The following is a 15291-nucleotide window of genomic DNA, read 5'->3' on the forward strand; positions in this document are numbered from 1 at the left end:
CTCTTTCTTGGTCACTTTCAGTCCGCTGGCCCGTGCTGCGTCATATAATTTTTGTACACCTCCAAAACCAGTTTTCGGGTTGTAATATAATTCTCTAAGAGTACCTTCGGGATTCCTATCGGTAGAGCCTTCAGCTTCCATAATTGCTATATTATACGAATAATTTTATGTCGTACGGATTCCGTAAACGAAATACTAGTTTACTGAATGGCCTACTTTTCAATTGCTTGATTAGGCCCACGGCTTCCCGTTCTGACACCTCCATTCCATATTCTTTTATAATAGTTTTGTTGTCTATCTTGTTCGGTGTGTAAAATAGTACTAACATCTGTATGTTTTCCCTGAATGGTTTACTAATACTAGTATATTGTTGAGTCAGAACCCAGACAGATAATCCGTCGTGCCTTGCGCTGAAACCAAGTTGGACTAAAACGTTACTGCGCTTCTTCATATCTTTGGACGAGGCGCAGTCATCGAGGATTATTAAAGTGTTCGTGCCGGCCCATTCTTTATGCACGTAGGTTAATGTATCATCCACTGCATCGAGTCCGACTGGAAATATAAACACATTATCATCGGTGAAAATGAATCTTCTATTATACGCTTTATTATTCATGAATGTTGGGCAAATGAATATCACATATTCGAATTTCCTTAAGTACGGACCGGTGAGGAGGTCCAACATAAATTCTGTTTTGCCAGAATATGTCGGTCCAGTTATAATCATGTTGAATGGTGGGGTTACGTATATTGACATTTCCTCTGGATCTATATACTGTAAATTAATGAATCTCTTCTAGTTCTTTTAAGTTACTGGTTCGAGTTAGATGAAACCCAGTCACATCGACAGCATCTGAATGAACTATATAGTTAGTGACTTTATTCCAGTACCTACAATAGTAATGAATATTGCTAAAGATAACAAACCAATTTTACCATATTCGTGAATAGGGTCTACGCTGGTCGTAGATGCTGCCCGTTCCGGGGAGGGGAGGGGAGGGGACCGAATCCGAGTCGTGTCATTGTGAGGTGACTCTCCGGGCTCGTCTTGCCACTTCACAGGATCTCCCCCCTCCTCCCCTCCTCCTTCCATCTCATGTATAGCACTTTCTCGAACTTCCGTGTTTATATCACCATTCACCCCGAAGGACATAGATTCTGTTGCGTATTGCAATTCATTATTATAACCTGAGATCGCCGGGCCCGAAAGGATGACCATCTCAGACGGTAATAGAAGTAAATTGGGTGAGACTGCCATATCAAGTTTGACACCAGTATTCATTATTGTGTCTTGATATCGCCTATAACTGATTACTTTGTCGGTATTACGAATTTCATCTTCGAGGAGAACGCCGAATTCTTTTCGGACTTGCTCTGCGCTGCCAGTATCGCCCACTATGGTACTACGAATATTTGCTTGTGCGCCAAGTATGCAATATACGTAGGCTTCAAGACTTTCGTTGAGGCGAGCGAGACCGGCCTTTGTTAGTCCCGAGTCTCCCTTCAGAGGAATGAAACTATTATATTGTCCCTCTGATCCATCATTTCGAAAGAAATAGTAGTGTGGTCGGTCTTTGTCGGACAGTACATGTTTTTTCTTTCCAAAAATTGTATGTGTATAGAAAACGCCTCCGTCGGCGGAGAGGAAAAAGTCATGACCGTTGTATATCGCTTTTGGCTGTCGAACAGGCCCACGATTAGTGTAATATTCATATCCATAACCAAGACCTTTATTTTGACCTTTTCGATATCGAAAGTCGGACTTCGTTGGACTTATATTTCCAAATTCTGTACATAGAAGTTCATATTGGACGAGATTGTACGGATTGTCGCCCGCTTTGAAGGTGGGGGTATCGTCTGGAAGTGCAACGCCCATTTCATGAAGATACGACGTATTGTAAAATATACATGGAAACGGCAGAATGATCGTATTTGCGGAGGAAATTTCCCTTCGGAACCGAAGAGATGGGTGAATGATATACCACAACCAGTAGTGCTGCACCATACAGCGAAATTCAGTTGCTGGTCCCAGTATTTCATGTTTGGTCCGCCCAGCCAGACATTACTTTCTTTCGCTGATCGATGAGTGATTACGTTATCTTTAAATATATCCCGTGGATGAAAAGTAAATTTATCTGTCGGCGTTACATATATTTCTAAGTCCATGAGAATAGGTTTTATTCCCCCGTCCGGTTTGGAAGGAATATCAGCATGCTGTACTGTCGGTACGCTCGTCTTATTCAATTGAAAAGCAACTGGGAATAGGTCTGTACTCATTATTCGTGTTTCTATATACAGATAGATTTAAATGGAGGAGAATTTTCCCGGAATCCCTGTCGGAACGATTTCTTTAGGGGTACTAACATTCCAGACTATGTTAATACTTTATTTCGGATTCAGGTTTAAACGAATTTTTTATTTTTTACTAAGAATAGATAACATACTGCAAACAATGGAGAATTTAATAAAGTCATCGCAGCGGAAATATGGCAGCGCCCTACCGGAACGGTTCCGAAGGGGCTTCGGCGCCTTCGGACAATAATCAATCCATAATAGAGACAAAACGTGAAAAAATACTCTGTGTCATCGCAAGTGGTCAAAGCAAGTTATTTTTTGGTAAGGAGATTACAGTTGCTGACGTAGAAAAAATGGAAAGATGAAACGGTGGTTAAAGCCTTCAAAATGTACGAAGCGAAATACAGTTCTCTTATAAGTGATACCATCACTCAAAGTTTCATAGATCTAGGAGCCCGTGCAATTAGTCAGGTAGTTCCAATCGATGATCGAGATAACTATGCCACTGATCTTAAAAAGGATTTTATTCTAAACAGTGAAATAAAACGATTATCAGGGCGGATAGCGTACACGTGGGGGCCCCTGATTGCTCTAATTTCCACCGGTTTAATTACGGGTAAACATTTAAATTTTAAAAAAATCGGGTTTAATATAGTACCTGAAATAAATGGATTCAACTTCGCCGACTCAGCAAACGGCTCCGCCAGGGACTCCGTCAGAAGCCCCGCCGACGGGGCCCACACCGCAAACAACTCCGTCAGGGACGACCTTCCTACGCCACAGCGCAACATAGAGAAAGTGACGTTACCGACGAAGCATCCAGGGAGAGTTGCTGCGGGCAAGAAATTAGCGGAATGGAACAGGCAAAACAAGGAGAAGAAACTAAAAGCAATGAAGGGGGAGGGAGGGGATAGCGATGCGGTAGCGACAAACTGTATAAGCCTACCGCCTACAATGAAAGAACAGTGTGATAATAATTCACGCTGGTATAATAAATGTTATCTTGTTTTAGGAATTGTGGGAGTTTCATTGACTGCATTAGGACTATATTGGGGGCGTGCTCGACATATTTGTCCCATTCGGAAAGATCCTCCCCAGAAAGCGAAAAAAACACAGAGCACGTAGCAGCTCCCTCCGGAACAGTTCCGACAGGGGAGGGGGAGGGGGGGGGAGGGGGAGGGAGAGGTTTCCAGCTCCTCTACATTGTATGAGATGGATTAACTCCCCATATTTTTATTTTTATTTTTTTATTTTATATACTAGTCAGCAATCATGGATATTAAAACAGTTGTAAACACAATGTACGATGGTATTGTAATCGCAGGACTTGCGATGGGATATCTTATGATCTCCAGCAAATTTCTGAAAATTGATATGGGCGATCCAAGTCGACCAAATTTAACTCGATTGGCAAAATTAGGCGGTGCTACTGCTGCTGCGGTTGCGACCAAAGATCTCCTTGAACAGAAAAATATTATTCCTGCAGAACCTTATACTGTGTAATGGGCACCTTCGGAATAATAATAATAATATTCATCGAACACTTATACTTAGTAATATATACATACAACGTACAACAATGATCATTTGGATTGAAAGTCAAACAGGTGAACCTGTTACTGTTAATTTTTACCCTTGTATTGACACGACACAGTTTACGAAGATAAGACTGCTAGAGTGCGGACTATATAATTCATGGCATAACATAACATCGACGAATAATGTAATAAAATATCAAGAAGGTGACCAACCGAAGAAGACTAAATCAATACGTCCAGGTAACTACAATATCGATACGTTAAACAAAGCAATCGGGTTGAAGCAAAAAATTAATTTTGAAAAACATCTGCCGACAAACCATGTTTATCTAACTTTGGCTAAAGATATTAAAGTCTATTTCAATGCCACAGGTAGCTTCGCCAACGTAGTCGGTTTTTCAGATAAACCTGAGGACAACCCAGTTATAAAAAGTACTATTAGTCCGAAGAAAGTGGATTTCTTAACAGTCACTAAATATATAGTTCATTCAGATGTAGTAGATGTTACTGGAAATTATGTTTCATTTGGTTCGGGTGCCTCCGGAGGATACATACAGGGAAAGTATCGAACTGTTTACAAATACTTCCCATCCGGGATACGAGAGAAATAAGTGAAAAGGTTACTTACGATTTTAAAAACGGAGCAATTTCTATGCCATTAAGAAAAGGGGGAGATTACATGAATTCAATGCGTATCTGGATAACAGATCAGGATGGAAACATGATCGATTTCAATAACTGGCCAATTAGCTTTTGTATTGAATTGCTGTAGTCGTTCTGAAGCGTTCCGAAGGAGCCCCCTACCGGTGTAACCCTATCGGAAGATAAACCATCCCACGACTAATCCTCCAGCAATATAGATCATCTCATATTTCTTTTGCTCAGGGCTGGGTTGATAATAATCTGAGAATTGAACTGGACTTGACGTAGAGTTGCTTTGCACCGCTTCTGCTTCTTCCAGGATTTCTGCATCTGTATCTCTTAATTCTGCCGCAGCATGCGCATCCTTTGCTTGATTTTCTCTTTCCCAGTCAGCCTGTAGTAATCTTTTTTCTGACCAGACGTTGCGATCATGTTCAAATTTTTCTAATGCTTTATCATGTCGAACTTTCTCTTCAATAAGAGCCTCACCATTCCCAGAAAGCTTTTGTCCGATAATATTTCCTCCTGTAAATGCCGTTGCATTTAATACAGCACCGAGAACTGTCATTCCTATAGCTGAAGCCATGGTTGTGTATATTACAAGGTATTATTTTAATTTTCACTGTATATAGGTCCCTACGGAGTATGTCTGATCCAAGTGGCTTCGGTCTAGGTACAATTCGTATGCAAAATCTTGAGCTTGAAGATCTGAGTGATGTTAAAGTTAACAATAATACTAAGATGGCTGCTAATCATAATAAGGATTACGTCCTTCGTTATAAAGACCGCGAAAAATATTTCGTTTTAGCCAATGCCGCGGCGCCACCCCACGAGCATGCTGTAGAATTTTCCGAACTTAAAGACATTGATGAAACTGTAATTGACGCCACAAAGGCTTCGAATGATCCTACTCCTTTTGCTCTGACATGGGATGGGGATAGTCAGAAATTCATGCCTTATAATGTGCCGCGTAACATCTTAGATATATTGGATAGTGAAATTGCAGGAGGTGTTGCTGAACCACCAGGAACTCCGAATGTGATTTATTTTGATAGCAATGTAAACAAATATAAATTGTTAGATTTTCGTAGTTGGCTTACTCCTATGAATCCATACATTGCACTTCTTGGTATACCGATTCACCTTAAAATTAGTCCTCTTAATACAATAATGAAGGCAGATAATACACTAAGAAGGTGGATAAACGAGGGTGAGAATTATTGCTCGTATACAGCTAGCGGAGTTCCAGTTAGATTATTTGGGACACAACTTTAAAGAAACTGGGTCTTAAAAGTGTCGGTGATGAGGCAGCTGAATTAACTTTACAGACTGTAAATCAACAGATGACTGATAATATGAAAATACTTCAACATGGTACAGTTCTCATTAGATGTGTAAAGTTAGCTACTGGAGACGAGTTTGACGATTTGGTTGGATATTATGCTATGAAAACAGATAACAGAACAACTTGTGATATTATCATAAGTATTGATAAAGATCGGGGAGGGGAAATGAGTATTGAATGTTTTGTTGGTGGGAATAGAATAGAGAACGACTTAGGAACTACATTTGTACGTAGAGATAAAAGAGTGAACACTTTAGATATCAGTACCATTCATCTGAAACGTCTCATATTATTTGAAGTAATGGTCTTCCGTCATATTTTAAGTTCAGAGGAAATTACTAAAATTTTATCTATCGGGTGAACAAGTTCGCACCGATAGGAACTTAGTGTTCAACATCAGCTAGACTCCGCGACCGGTCGGCCGGACTGACAACGGGTGTAAAAGTCCCTTTATATAGGCTAGTTTGATGGTGATGACTCACGCGGAATTTCCCGTACACCTTCGGAACGTGTATAAACATGCTCAGCAGGGAATTTCCCCGCTTAGTTCAGGACAATGCACTGTTGCGCGTGCGTGAGTTCGTATATAGGTCAGGGTCACACTTTAGTTACATGGATGGTTAATTTTTCCTTCGCTTCATGTAGATAAATGAATAAAATGGTGTAAAAATTCTTATTTTGTCCTGGAGGTCAATAATATCTTACTACTGTCATAATCAATCATAATCTTTATTTCTTATATAGCGCATTACATATTTAAATATCTCAATGCGCTTTACATTAAAAACAAAGAAATAAGTGACAAATAAAACAGTAAATTTTAAATGTTCAATAAAAGTAACTGCTGGTAAAACTAAAGAAATGGGTAAAAAAGATCAACAAATAAACTCAGGTATAAAATTACTTAAAGGGTATAAAACTCATGTATAAAATGACTTAAACAGGTAAGTTTTTAACCCGACTTTAAAATCGAGTGACTGAGATGCACGAAGGTGCGACGGCAAAGAATTCCACAGACGAGGCGCACATATTGAAAACGCCCTATCACCATAGTAAGCTGTGCGGCCGATGGGTTGGTGTCACTTAATTTCCCCATTTGAAAATGAACGCAATGTATGACTAGTACTACGTCTAATCAAAAGCTCATGAAGGTAAGATGGTACATGACTACAGAGAACTTTGAAAGTAATACAAAGAATTTTAAATTGGATACGTTGTTCACAGGGAGCCAATGTAGGTCACGAAGAATGGGAGTAATGTGATCACATTTTCTCTTCTTGGTAACAAGTCGAGCTGCCGAAATTTGAACGTATATCATTCTACAACGCCAAGGCTACAAACTTTAGTTCCTGTAACATTTCTTTGAACATTACCTTAAGATATCACCTGTCCTTACTGCTCCCAATAGCGTCCCGAAGTCCAACCAGTAGGTAACGTTCATGTCTTCATAAATATTTATTATATTGCGAACCATGTAGCGCAAGTCGTCACGTTGTTCAGAGGATAAATAACAAGGCTGGTTGTAAGCGCCACTCGCATGTGGAATGATCACGAAGTGCAGAACTGCTAATGTAGAAAAGATTAATCCCATCCATACTAAAGCAACTTTCCACCGTGAACATTTACGAGCGACGAAAAGTAAGATTTTCTTCATATTTCAGTCTAAGCTGAACTCTTCATCAAAGTGAGCGCTTAACGCCTCGATAACGTTGCAGTCGATAACGTTGCGGCCTGTGAGAAAGTACAGAAGAAAATGCACATCATCAATGTCTGTGTTTTTGGTGTGTCCCTTTAATGTATTAAAATATCACGTTTTGAAAGTGTCTTATAAAATTGTTTCTACAGTGAATGTCCATATTATTATTGTTATCATTGATATTATTATTTTTTTCACTTTATTTCTTGAAGAAGGTAGTCTGAGAGTTACAAAATATTGTAATTTACATCAAAGCCCTCAAAGTAAAAATATATACAAACAAAAATATAAAAGTTGACTTTAGTCAAGATAAAATACGAACATTAACACTAACTTATGAAACCTAATCGAGTGAAGAACCTTCATTCTTAACCTTAGCATGTATAAAACTACATAACTGTGCTTTGAACTCTGACAAACTATCGGTATTCCTTACAGATGAAGGAATACTATTCCAAAGTTTGCAGCACTGTGCAGCATTTTTCATCGTGCTTCAGGGAGTAGAACAAGAAAATGAAGTGGATACACAAAAACAAATCACCCCCAAAATTAGCCAAACGTTACAGCTTAAAACTGACAACGCAACACATACCAAAGTTGAATCCATTCAAGTGTCCAAACATAAACCTTGATTTTTTCAAGTCCCCCGTCAATTCTTCCCCCAGGTGTTTGTGAATGCAGCCTAAAACGCTTTACTTCGGGGAAACCCTGGAAAATCGGTTCACATTATTATGCTCCATGCCATATGTAACATGGCAGGGAGTATATGTATAATTATTTTATCTGCGAGTGAGCATGAATACATGTCGGGCAAAGGAATTGATACGCAAACAGTTGTTACTGACCGAGATCATCTACCAATAACCTTTTGATATTAGTTCCCATCACAGTCCCTCGTGATTTATTCAGCTCTGTGACTATTCGCCCCTTAGACGTGTGTACATATGCGAGAAAATAAACGCAACTTGGGTTTTTCTCGCATATGTACACACGTCTATGGGGCGAATAGTCCCAGAGCTGAATAGAACACGAGTGACTGTGGTTCCCATTGTAAAGTGTCGCATGTGATTTCAATGTACGTAGTTGAAAATGGTGATTACTGCGCCGCTGTTGGTATTCGAACGAAATTAAATCACGGTCGTCCCCGGGCACGTCATGATAGAATACATCATACTGTAAATTGACGGTTGATTCTAGTGTATTGCCAGACAAGTATGCTCGTACGCCCAAACTCGGCAGTGGCTATACGTGATTCAAATGTTGAATTTCGTTCTGAAACCCAGTCGGGAAACGTGAAGGTCAACCTTCTCTAAATGAGACCAAACTACAGGTAAGTACATAAAGAAAACTAGCACGTGTAAGCTTCAGTTACCTTCACAATTAACTCGAACCTTTTCTTATACAATGCAAGATCCGAGGACATGAATATTCCACATTGATTAAGGGTAATTGGCATAGAATTTAAATACCGAAACAATGCTCATTAATGTAATCTGCATATTTGAATATCATTATACCTCGCATCTTGCACTAACTCTAACCTTTTCTAGACCAGCCCCTTAGAGAAATATAAACACATTTGTGTATTTATTTATTTATTTACTTATTTTTTTTATTTTACATTAAAGGATTACCAATTTGCAGATTCAAATCGAGTTAGAATCACCCAAATTGGATGTAATCTCCAATGGAGTCCAATACACAAAATTAAAATCCAATAAGAAAACAATTCTTGGCAGAAAAGAACATTGGCTGCTTTCAAAAGTAAATCGGTTGAAGAAATTAGATCAACACTAAGGTAGAACGTGCCTCGGGGACGGATATTTGGACTCTCTAACTTTTACAATTCTTTTCTGATCTACCACTTGTTGGGGTTCATTTTAAAGCTCTTGGTGTAAGAAAAATTTAACCGTCTTAGTTTTTCGAAAATCAAACATTTTATTTTTCTCCGTAGAGTTTAAACACGGGTGACAGCCATTTTGAATTTCAGATATGTGTAGCGATCTTGGGCAATTTGTTTCTCTAGTACAAATATTTGCACGGTGACCACAAATTTTTATTGGGGAATTTGGAAGAGGATAGTTGAAAGATTCCTTGAAATTTGAACAAAAGTTTAAGTCTTTCATTTCCGAGGCGCATACCACCTTAAGAAGAACTCCCAGTGCCCCCTTCTCTGCCTTCTATACTCTCTCTTCATCATATTTGATGGAGTATTTCTCGACATATCACACGAATTATGAGAGTTCATGAAATATGCACATTACCATTTAATTGACATAGTTCTACTAAATGTCTTTGTGCTCCATAACAGTACTGAGAGTTCAACATCTTTGCTACCAGCTTTCATTCAATTTGCTGCAGTATTTCTAGACATATCACACTAATCCGAAAAGGTCATCAAATATGCAAATTAGGCATTACTTGACATGAGACTGCTTAAATATTTTTGTACACTCTTACAGTACGGAGAGTTCTACATCTGTACTAAGTTTCATTAATTTTGATGCAGTATTTCTGGACATAGTACACTTATTAGGAAATTCAGCAAATAAGCAGGTAATTGACATGATACCTTTAAATATCTTTTCAATTATTACACCTCTGTGATATCAATATCTGTACCAAATTTCAGTAATTCTTGAAATATCAAGTATGATTCTAGTGTCTTTACTCATTCACTTTGGGACTAATTTCGGATTCGGATTTAGAGAATGCAAGCATGAATTTCAGACACCAAAGGTTATTTTGGATTCGATTCCGATTCAGAGGATGTAGCTTTGAATATCCGAAAAAACTGAATCCTAGAGGAGAATGTTAGTTTGATTTTATTCAAGACGCCGACCTTTATTGGGTTCATAGCGGCTTTCTAACTTTGTGATTTCCTTTGCCAGATAATATTTGCTCTACCGAGCAATTTTTCTAGTCTGGTTGTTTGCATTACCCATTATGTGATAGATTGCACTTCAATTGCTGTTGTTTAATGAGTGGTGGCAAAAATTTTTATTTATACCACTCCGAGAAAAGACAACATCCTAGTATGCCTGAAGTCTCGTTTAACAGAAGTCAATATCTTCGATAACTCTGTTGTTGAACATTTTGAAGACCCTGCGATTAAACTAGCTTTGTACGGTGTTTTGTGCAGTGTTGGTACCTAGTATATGCAAGGCAAATTATTTTGGCCATCCTTGGTTGCAATATTATAATTATCCATGAATGACTTAAGGTTAACCAAAATTTCGGTTTTGTTGAACATTGATCGTCTGTAAGTGGAGTTCGTGGAGGTCTTAGTAACACCATGTTCGTGACATTCAAAGTAATATTTCTTACAGATAAATACAATGGTATTGGTAGCTTCATCAGCTGGGACGACAACATATTTGTCATGGCTACCACCCAAACGCTCAATCCAGATCTTTATAATATGGAATAAGATCTTCTGCAAATATGTGATTAAGTCGACAAATGTGGTAACAGACTATTTTCCTCACAGATTTGACCCATTCTGACAGTGTGTCAGGCTCTACATCCTCCCTTTTAGCCCATTTCCTGGCATAGTCCTGAACAGAGTCCATAATGATCTTAAAATAATGGTTCCAGTTGATCCTGCCAGGTTCTCTGAACTTGGGTCCACAAAGATAATGTATTGCGAAGGTGGTGATGCTCAACCAAGTTCATGTCACCAGTGATGCCATAGCCAACCGGAGTATATTTGAAAGAAGATGTAGAACAGTTACAGAATATTGATGTCTGAAGGAATTCGTCAATTTTAAGTGCCACAATGCCTTATTAGTAATTGAATATTTTATTGGAGATTGTCTTGGTGTACCGATATGACAGAATAGGTACAGACTGGTTCTTCAAGTATACAGGTATATTTGATGTAACCTTAACACGTACGATTGGAACTATAATTGGACGGTGAAGTAATGTCGGTTTAATCTGCAAGTGTAAGCTCATCTGCTTTTCTTTTTTATATAAGTTATACACTTGTTTTTATGAGTAATTTGTAATATTGCAACATTCAGCTATTGGACACCTAACACTTTTTCGAGAAACTTGAAACATATGAAGATCCAATTATCCCAAATTAGTTCCAATCGTGTTCCTTATTGTTGTGAAGTATATAGCTGATATTAATGACATCAATTCCTTTGTTTGTAAATGGAAGATGTATGAAATGACGATGTTCATCAGTCACAGGTTCGGTACAAACAGACTTATACAATCTGTACAGTGCAATATCAGCAATAATAATAACCAGTCTGTACGGTTGTGTGTTCGGATCTGTCAAAGACAATCCCAATGCATAGGCATGCAACCTTCTCAAGTCCTTGATGGAAAGAGCAAATAACGAAGTACGAATGTGACGGAGGCTTCTGTAATAATGGAAGCATTTCATGAAATTTGTGATGGCAATTGAAGGTTGATGTATTTAATTCGTGTGCAGATTGCCATACCACTACAAACGCGATTGTGCAGTACCTTTGCCAAACCTTGGGCCAGTATTAAATGAAGCTTCGAATCAAGGCTTCGCACAATGGCTTGCTGTGATGGCTGTGACGAGTGATATCATGCTGAGTATGAAGATATACCAAGTTCTGTCTTCGATGACAAGGGAGTTCCTTGGTCTTGTAGACTGTATACTGAGAAGTGTTAATTAGAGATGTAACCTTATAGACTTAGCCAGTAAAACACTGATACAAAACATTGATAGCAAAAACCACATGGAAGACTTTAGTGATTTATATATTATATATATATATATATATATATATATATATATATATATATATATATATATATATATATATATATATATATATACACACACAGAGATTGAGATTAGAGATTTATGTAATATTAAAGAATCCATATATTTATCTATAGAACTGCTTATTATTATTGTTATATGATATATGAAGTATATTTTGCGATGTGGTCACATTTTAGTTTTGTCGCGCAAAACTTTGTTTGTGTACATGTATGTGCATGTATTGCATTGGTTCCAGTATGTCTCTATGTATTGTACATATGTGTATGTTTGTGCGCATGCGTGTTTGTCATTGTGTCAATCCCTATGTCTGGTAACTTGCCTCGTTGGGGTTGCTTGAGTACCTCTATGACCTATTGACCTGTGTTAGTATGACTAATACGCAACAAAGGTTAAGCGGTAGAGCTGAAACTAAAGCCAGTCTGTGTAAAAGTGAGCATAATACATAGTAGTCACAGGTTTATTCATTCTCTGTTATTCTTATTTGTTTCAGAAAACTATCGCAGAGCTGTATGAGCAGCCAAGTCTCCAGCAGTTTCTATTAAGTACATACTAATGGTAGATAGAATCACAAGAAAGTCATCATTATCAATAAAAGATCAGGGTCGGCAGTCAGTTCTCTTTTCTCCTTGTTGAAATTCTGTACTTTAGGTATCACAAACTGTGAGCTTCAGAAATAAGTATAACTGTGTTGTTGGCGGTCCTCATTTATCAACCGCTGGAAAGATTCCTCACAAACTAGGCTATTTTATGTGTTAGGCTTATTCTTCTGAATAATTACTTACAACATTGGCACTATGATTTCTCACTCCAAAATAAACCTTGAGTATCATATCTAAATCTGTAAAGAAAGAACAGTCTTTCTTATTTGGTATTGAGAGTCCCACGCAAAGGACTTCACATTGTCACCAAGCTATGCATCAGGAACCAGTTGAAATATATTTATTTTGATTACAATAATGTTCATGAGAATAATGTCACAAAATGCCACAAATTTTTCATATGAAATTGTCTTTTCTTTAAAGTCAAATACTGTGAGTTTTAAAATAAGATGTGCATTGAGATGTTTCCTTAGTCCTACAAATCAAGTCAAAACTATCAATCGACATGATTCCCCAAGTTATTCGAAGCTATTTACCTATCTAACAAAGTGAGTGTATTCCTGTTTTATTCATTGTCAATCACACATACTATTTCAATACTTACCATTGCTAATGTACAGGTATTATAGACGAGCGAATGACTTCAAAAATATGGCCTTTGTGAACACAAAGGAAGTGGAAAGTCCTCCGACTACATTACAAATTTAGTCTACAACTAACCATCCCTTAAGCACCATATTTAAAGAGATAGTACACACAAATAGGATATTAATTTGTTGAATGGCCATGTCACATATTTTTAAGCACAACATACCGATCAATATCTCTTCCTTTTTAGCTCCACTGTCAGCAATGCAGAGCTTATCAAATAAGTCTTATGTTGATTGTCCGTTGTTGTCGTCTGTCCGTCCGTCCGTCGTTCATCAACAAGCACCTTCTCTAACACCACACGTCCGATTGCTTTGAAATTTGATATGCAGTTCACTTGGGGTGATCTCGGTTAGACAAGTTCAATAGAAGTGAAATTTGCACTATTTTTAAGGCAATGTTTGTTTTTTTGTCAAAAAATCTTCAATTCTACTGGTCAGAGAGCTTTGGTATTTTGGATATAGGTCCCTAGGTATGACTTTTTCAAATTTGTTCAAATTGTGCAGAAATATCCAAATTTGTATTTTCAGGCAAGTTTTGTCAAAAGTTTATTTCACCAAAACCGCTCACCTGATAATTGGTATACAGGTTCATAGGGATGATCAAAATGTGCTATATTCAATTATGTTGAAATCTGCAATTTTGTATTTTAAGGACAACTTTTGCGATTTTTGATCAAAAAAATTGTTGCTCAAAAGCTACTCATCTGATACCTTTGATATTAGGTGTACGGGTTCCTACAGAATAACTAAAGGTGATGTACGGAAATTATGATGTGGCACTATGGAACTTCAAAATGATGACTATAAAGAAGCTATTATGAAAGAAGTTTTTAGATTTCTATGTAGAATATATGTTGTTAAGAATAACCACGCTAAGTTTAGATGAATTTGGAGGCCGACTGGCGAAAAACGGGAGGGATGTCAATAGCCAAATAGAAGACCAGTTGGCTGTGGTGTCAATGGCAAGGAGAAGCCGTATATGGCTATAGCGCTGTTCACAGTTACAGGTTTGTTACCCGTACTAACATAGACATCCTGATGTTTGTCAGCTTGTGATGTGCTCGGCTGCACCCTATCTCCTCTGTCGATTTATCAACCACAAGTTTCAGAATTTGACGCATTTGTTCCCTTGACACGATTTGGTCCGAATTTGGTGGTTTAAATCCATGAAAATATGCGCCGATCAAACGATTGCGTTGCATCGCGATATGCGTGCCTACACAATGCTAAAGCTAGAATTTTCCCAAATTCCATCATGGATAAACACAGTACGCTACACTGTGCGCTTGGGTCACTCTCATATATCAGTATATGTAGACGTCTTTGTTTGCTGTCTTTTGTGTGCGATTTCCGCGCTGTCAGTAACTTTGTCAGGGCGGACGATGGCTTGAAATGCGCAATTTGTGAAATAGCGCAGTCGATAGAAAACCCTGATCAATAGCGAAATAGAGAGGGCCGGTTGGCTATTGACACCCATTGGTACGTGTAGGCCACCTGCAGTAGCACTATGATGGGACTGCAAAATTACAATCAAAGAAGCTATTTCGAAAGAAGTGTTTTGGATTTCTGTGAAGAATATATGTTGTCAAGAATCACTAAGCTACATGGATCGACTTTGGAGGCGAACTAGCGAAAAAAACGGGAGGGGGTGTCATGTTTCTATAATTTGCACCGGTTACTGTAAATCTTCATTTTAGTAATTCGCCAAATTTCAACATTTCGCCACTTGGGTTGAATTCCCACGATTTACCG

At 38.1% G+C, this 15291-nt stretch overlaps 1 long non-coding RNA gene across 2 annotated transcripts in view; it reads right to left on the reverse strand.

Annotated features, from left to right (window-relative positions):
* Window positions 1-15291, reverse strand: part of LOC139151342 (uncharacterized) — a 69566-nt gene that overhangs the window by 11870 nt on the left and 42405 nt on the right. For both annotated transcript variants that reach the window (XR_011556404.1, XR_011556403.1), the window contains one exon: window positions 7194-7551. This is a non-coding gene — a long non-coding RNA (uncharacterized lncRNA). The remainder of the gene's footprint in view (window positions 1-7193; window positions 7552-15291) is intronic.

Source organism: Ptychodera flava, chromosome 15, assembly GCF_041260155.1.
Source record: "Ptychodera flava strain L36383 chromosome 15, AS_Pfla_20210202, whole genome shotgun sequence".
NCBI classification, from domain to species: domain Eukaryota; kingdom Metazoa; phylum Hemichordata; class Enteropneusta; family Ptychoderidae; genus Ptychodera; species Ptychodera flava.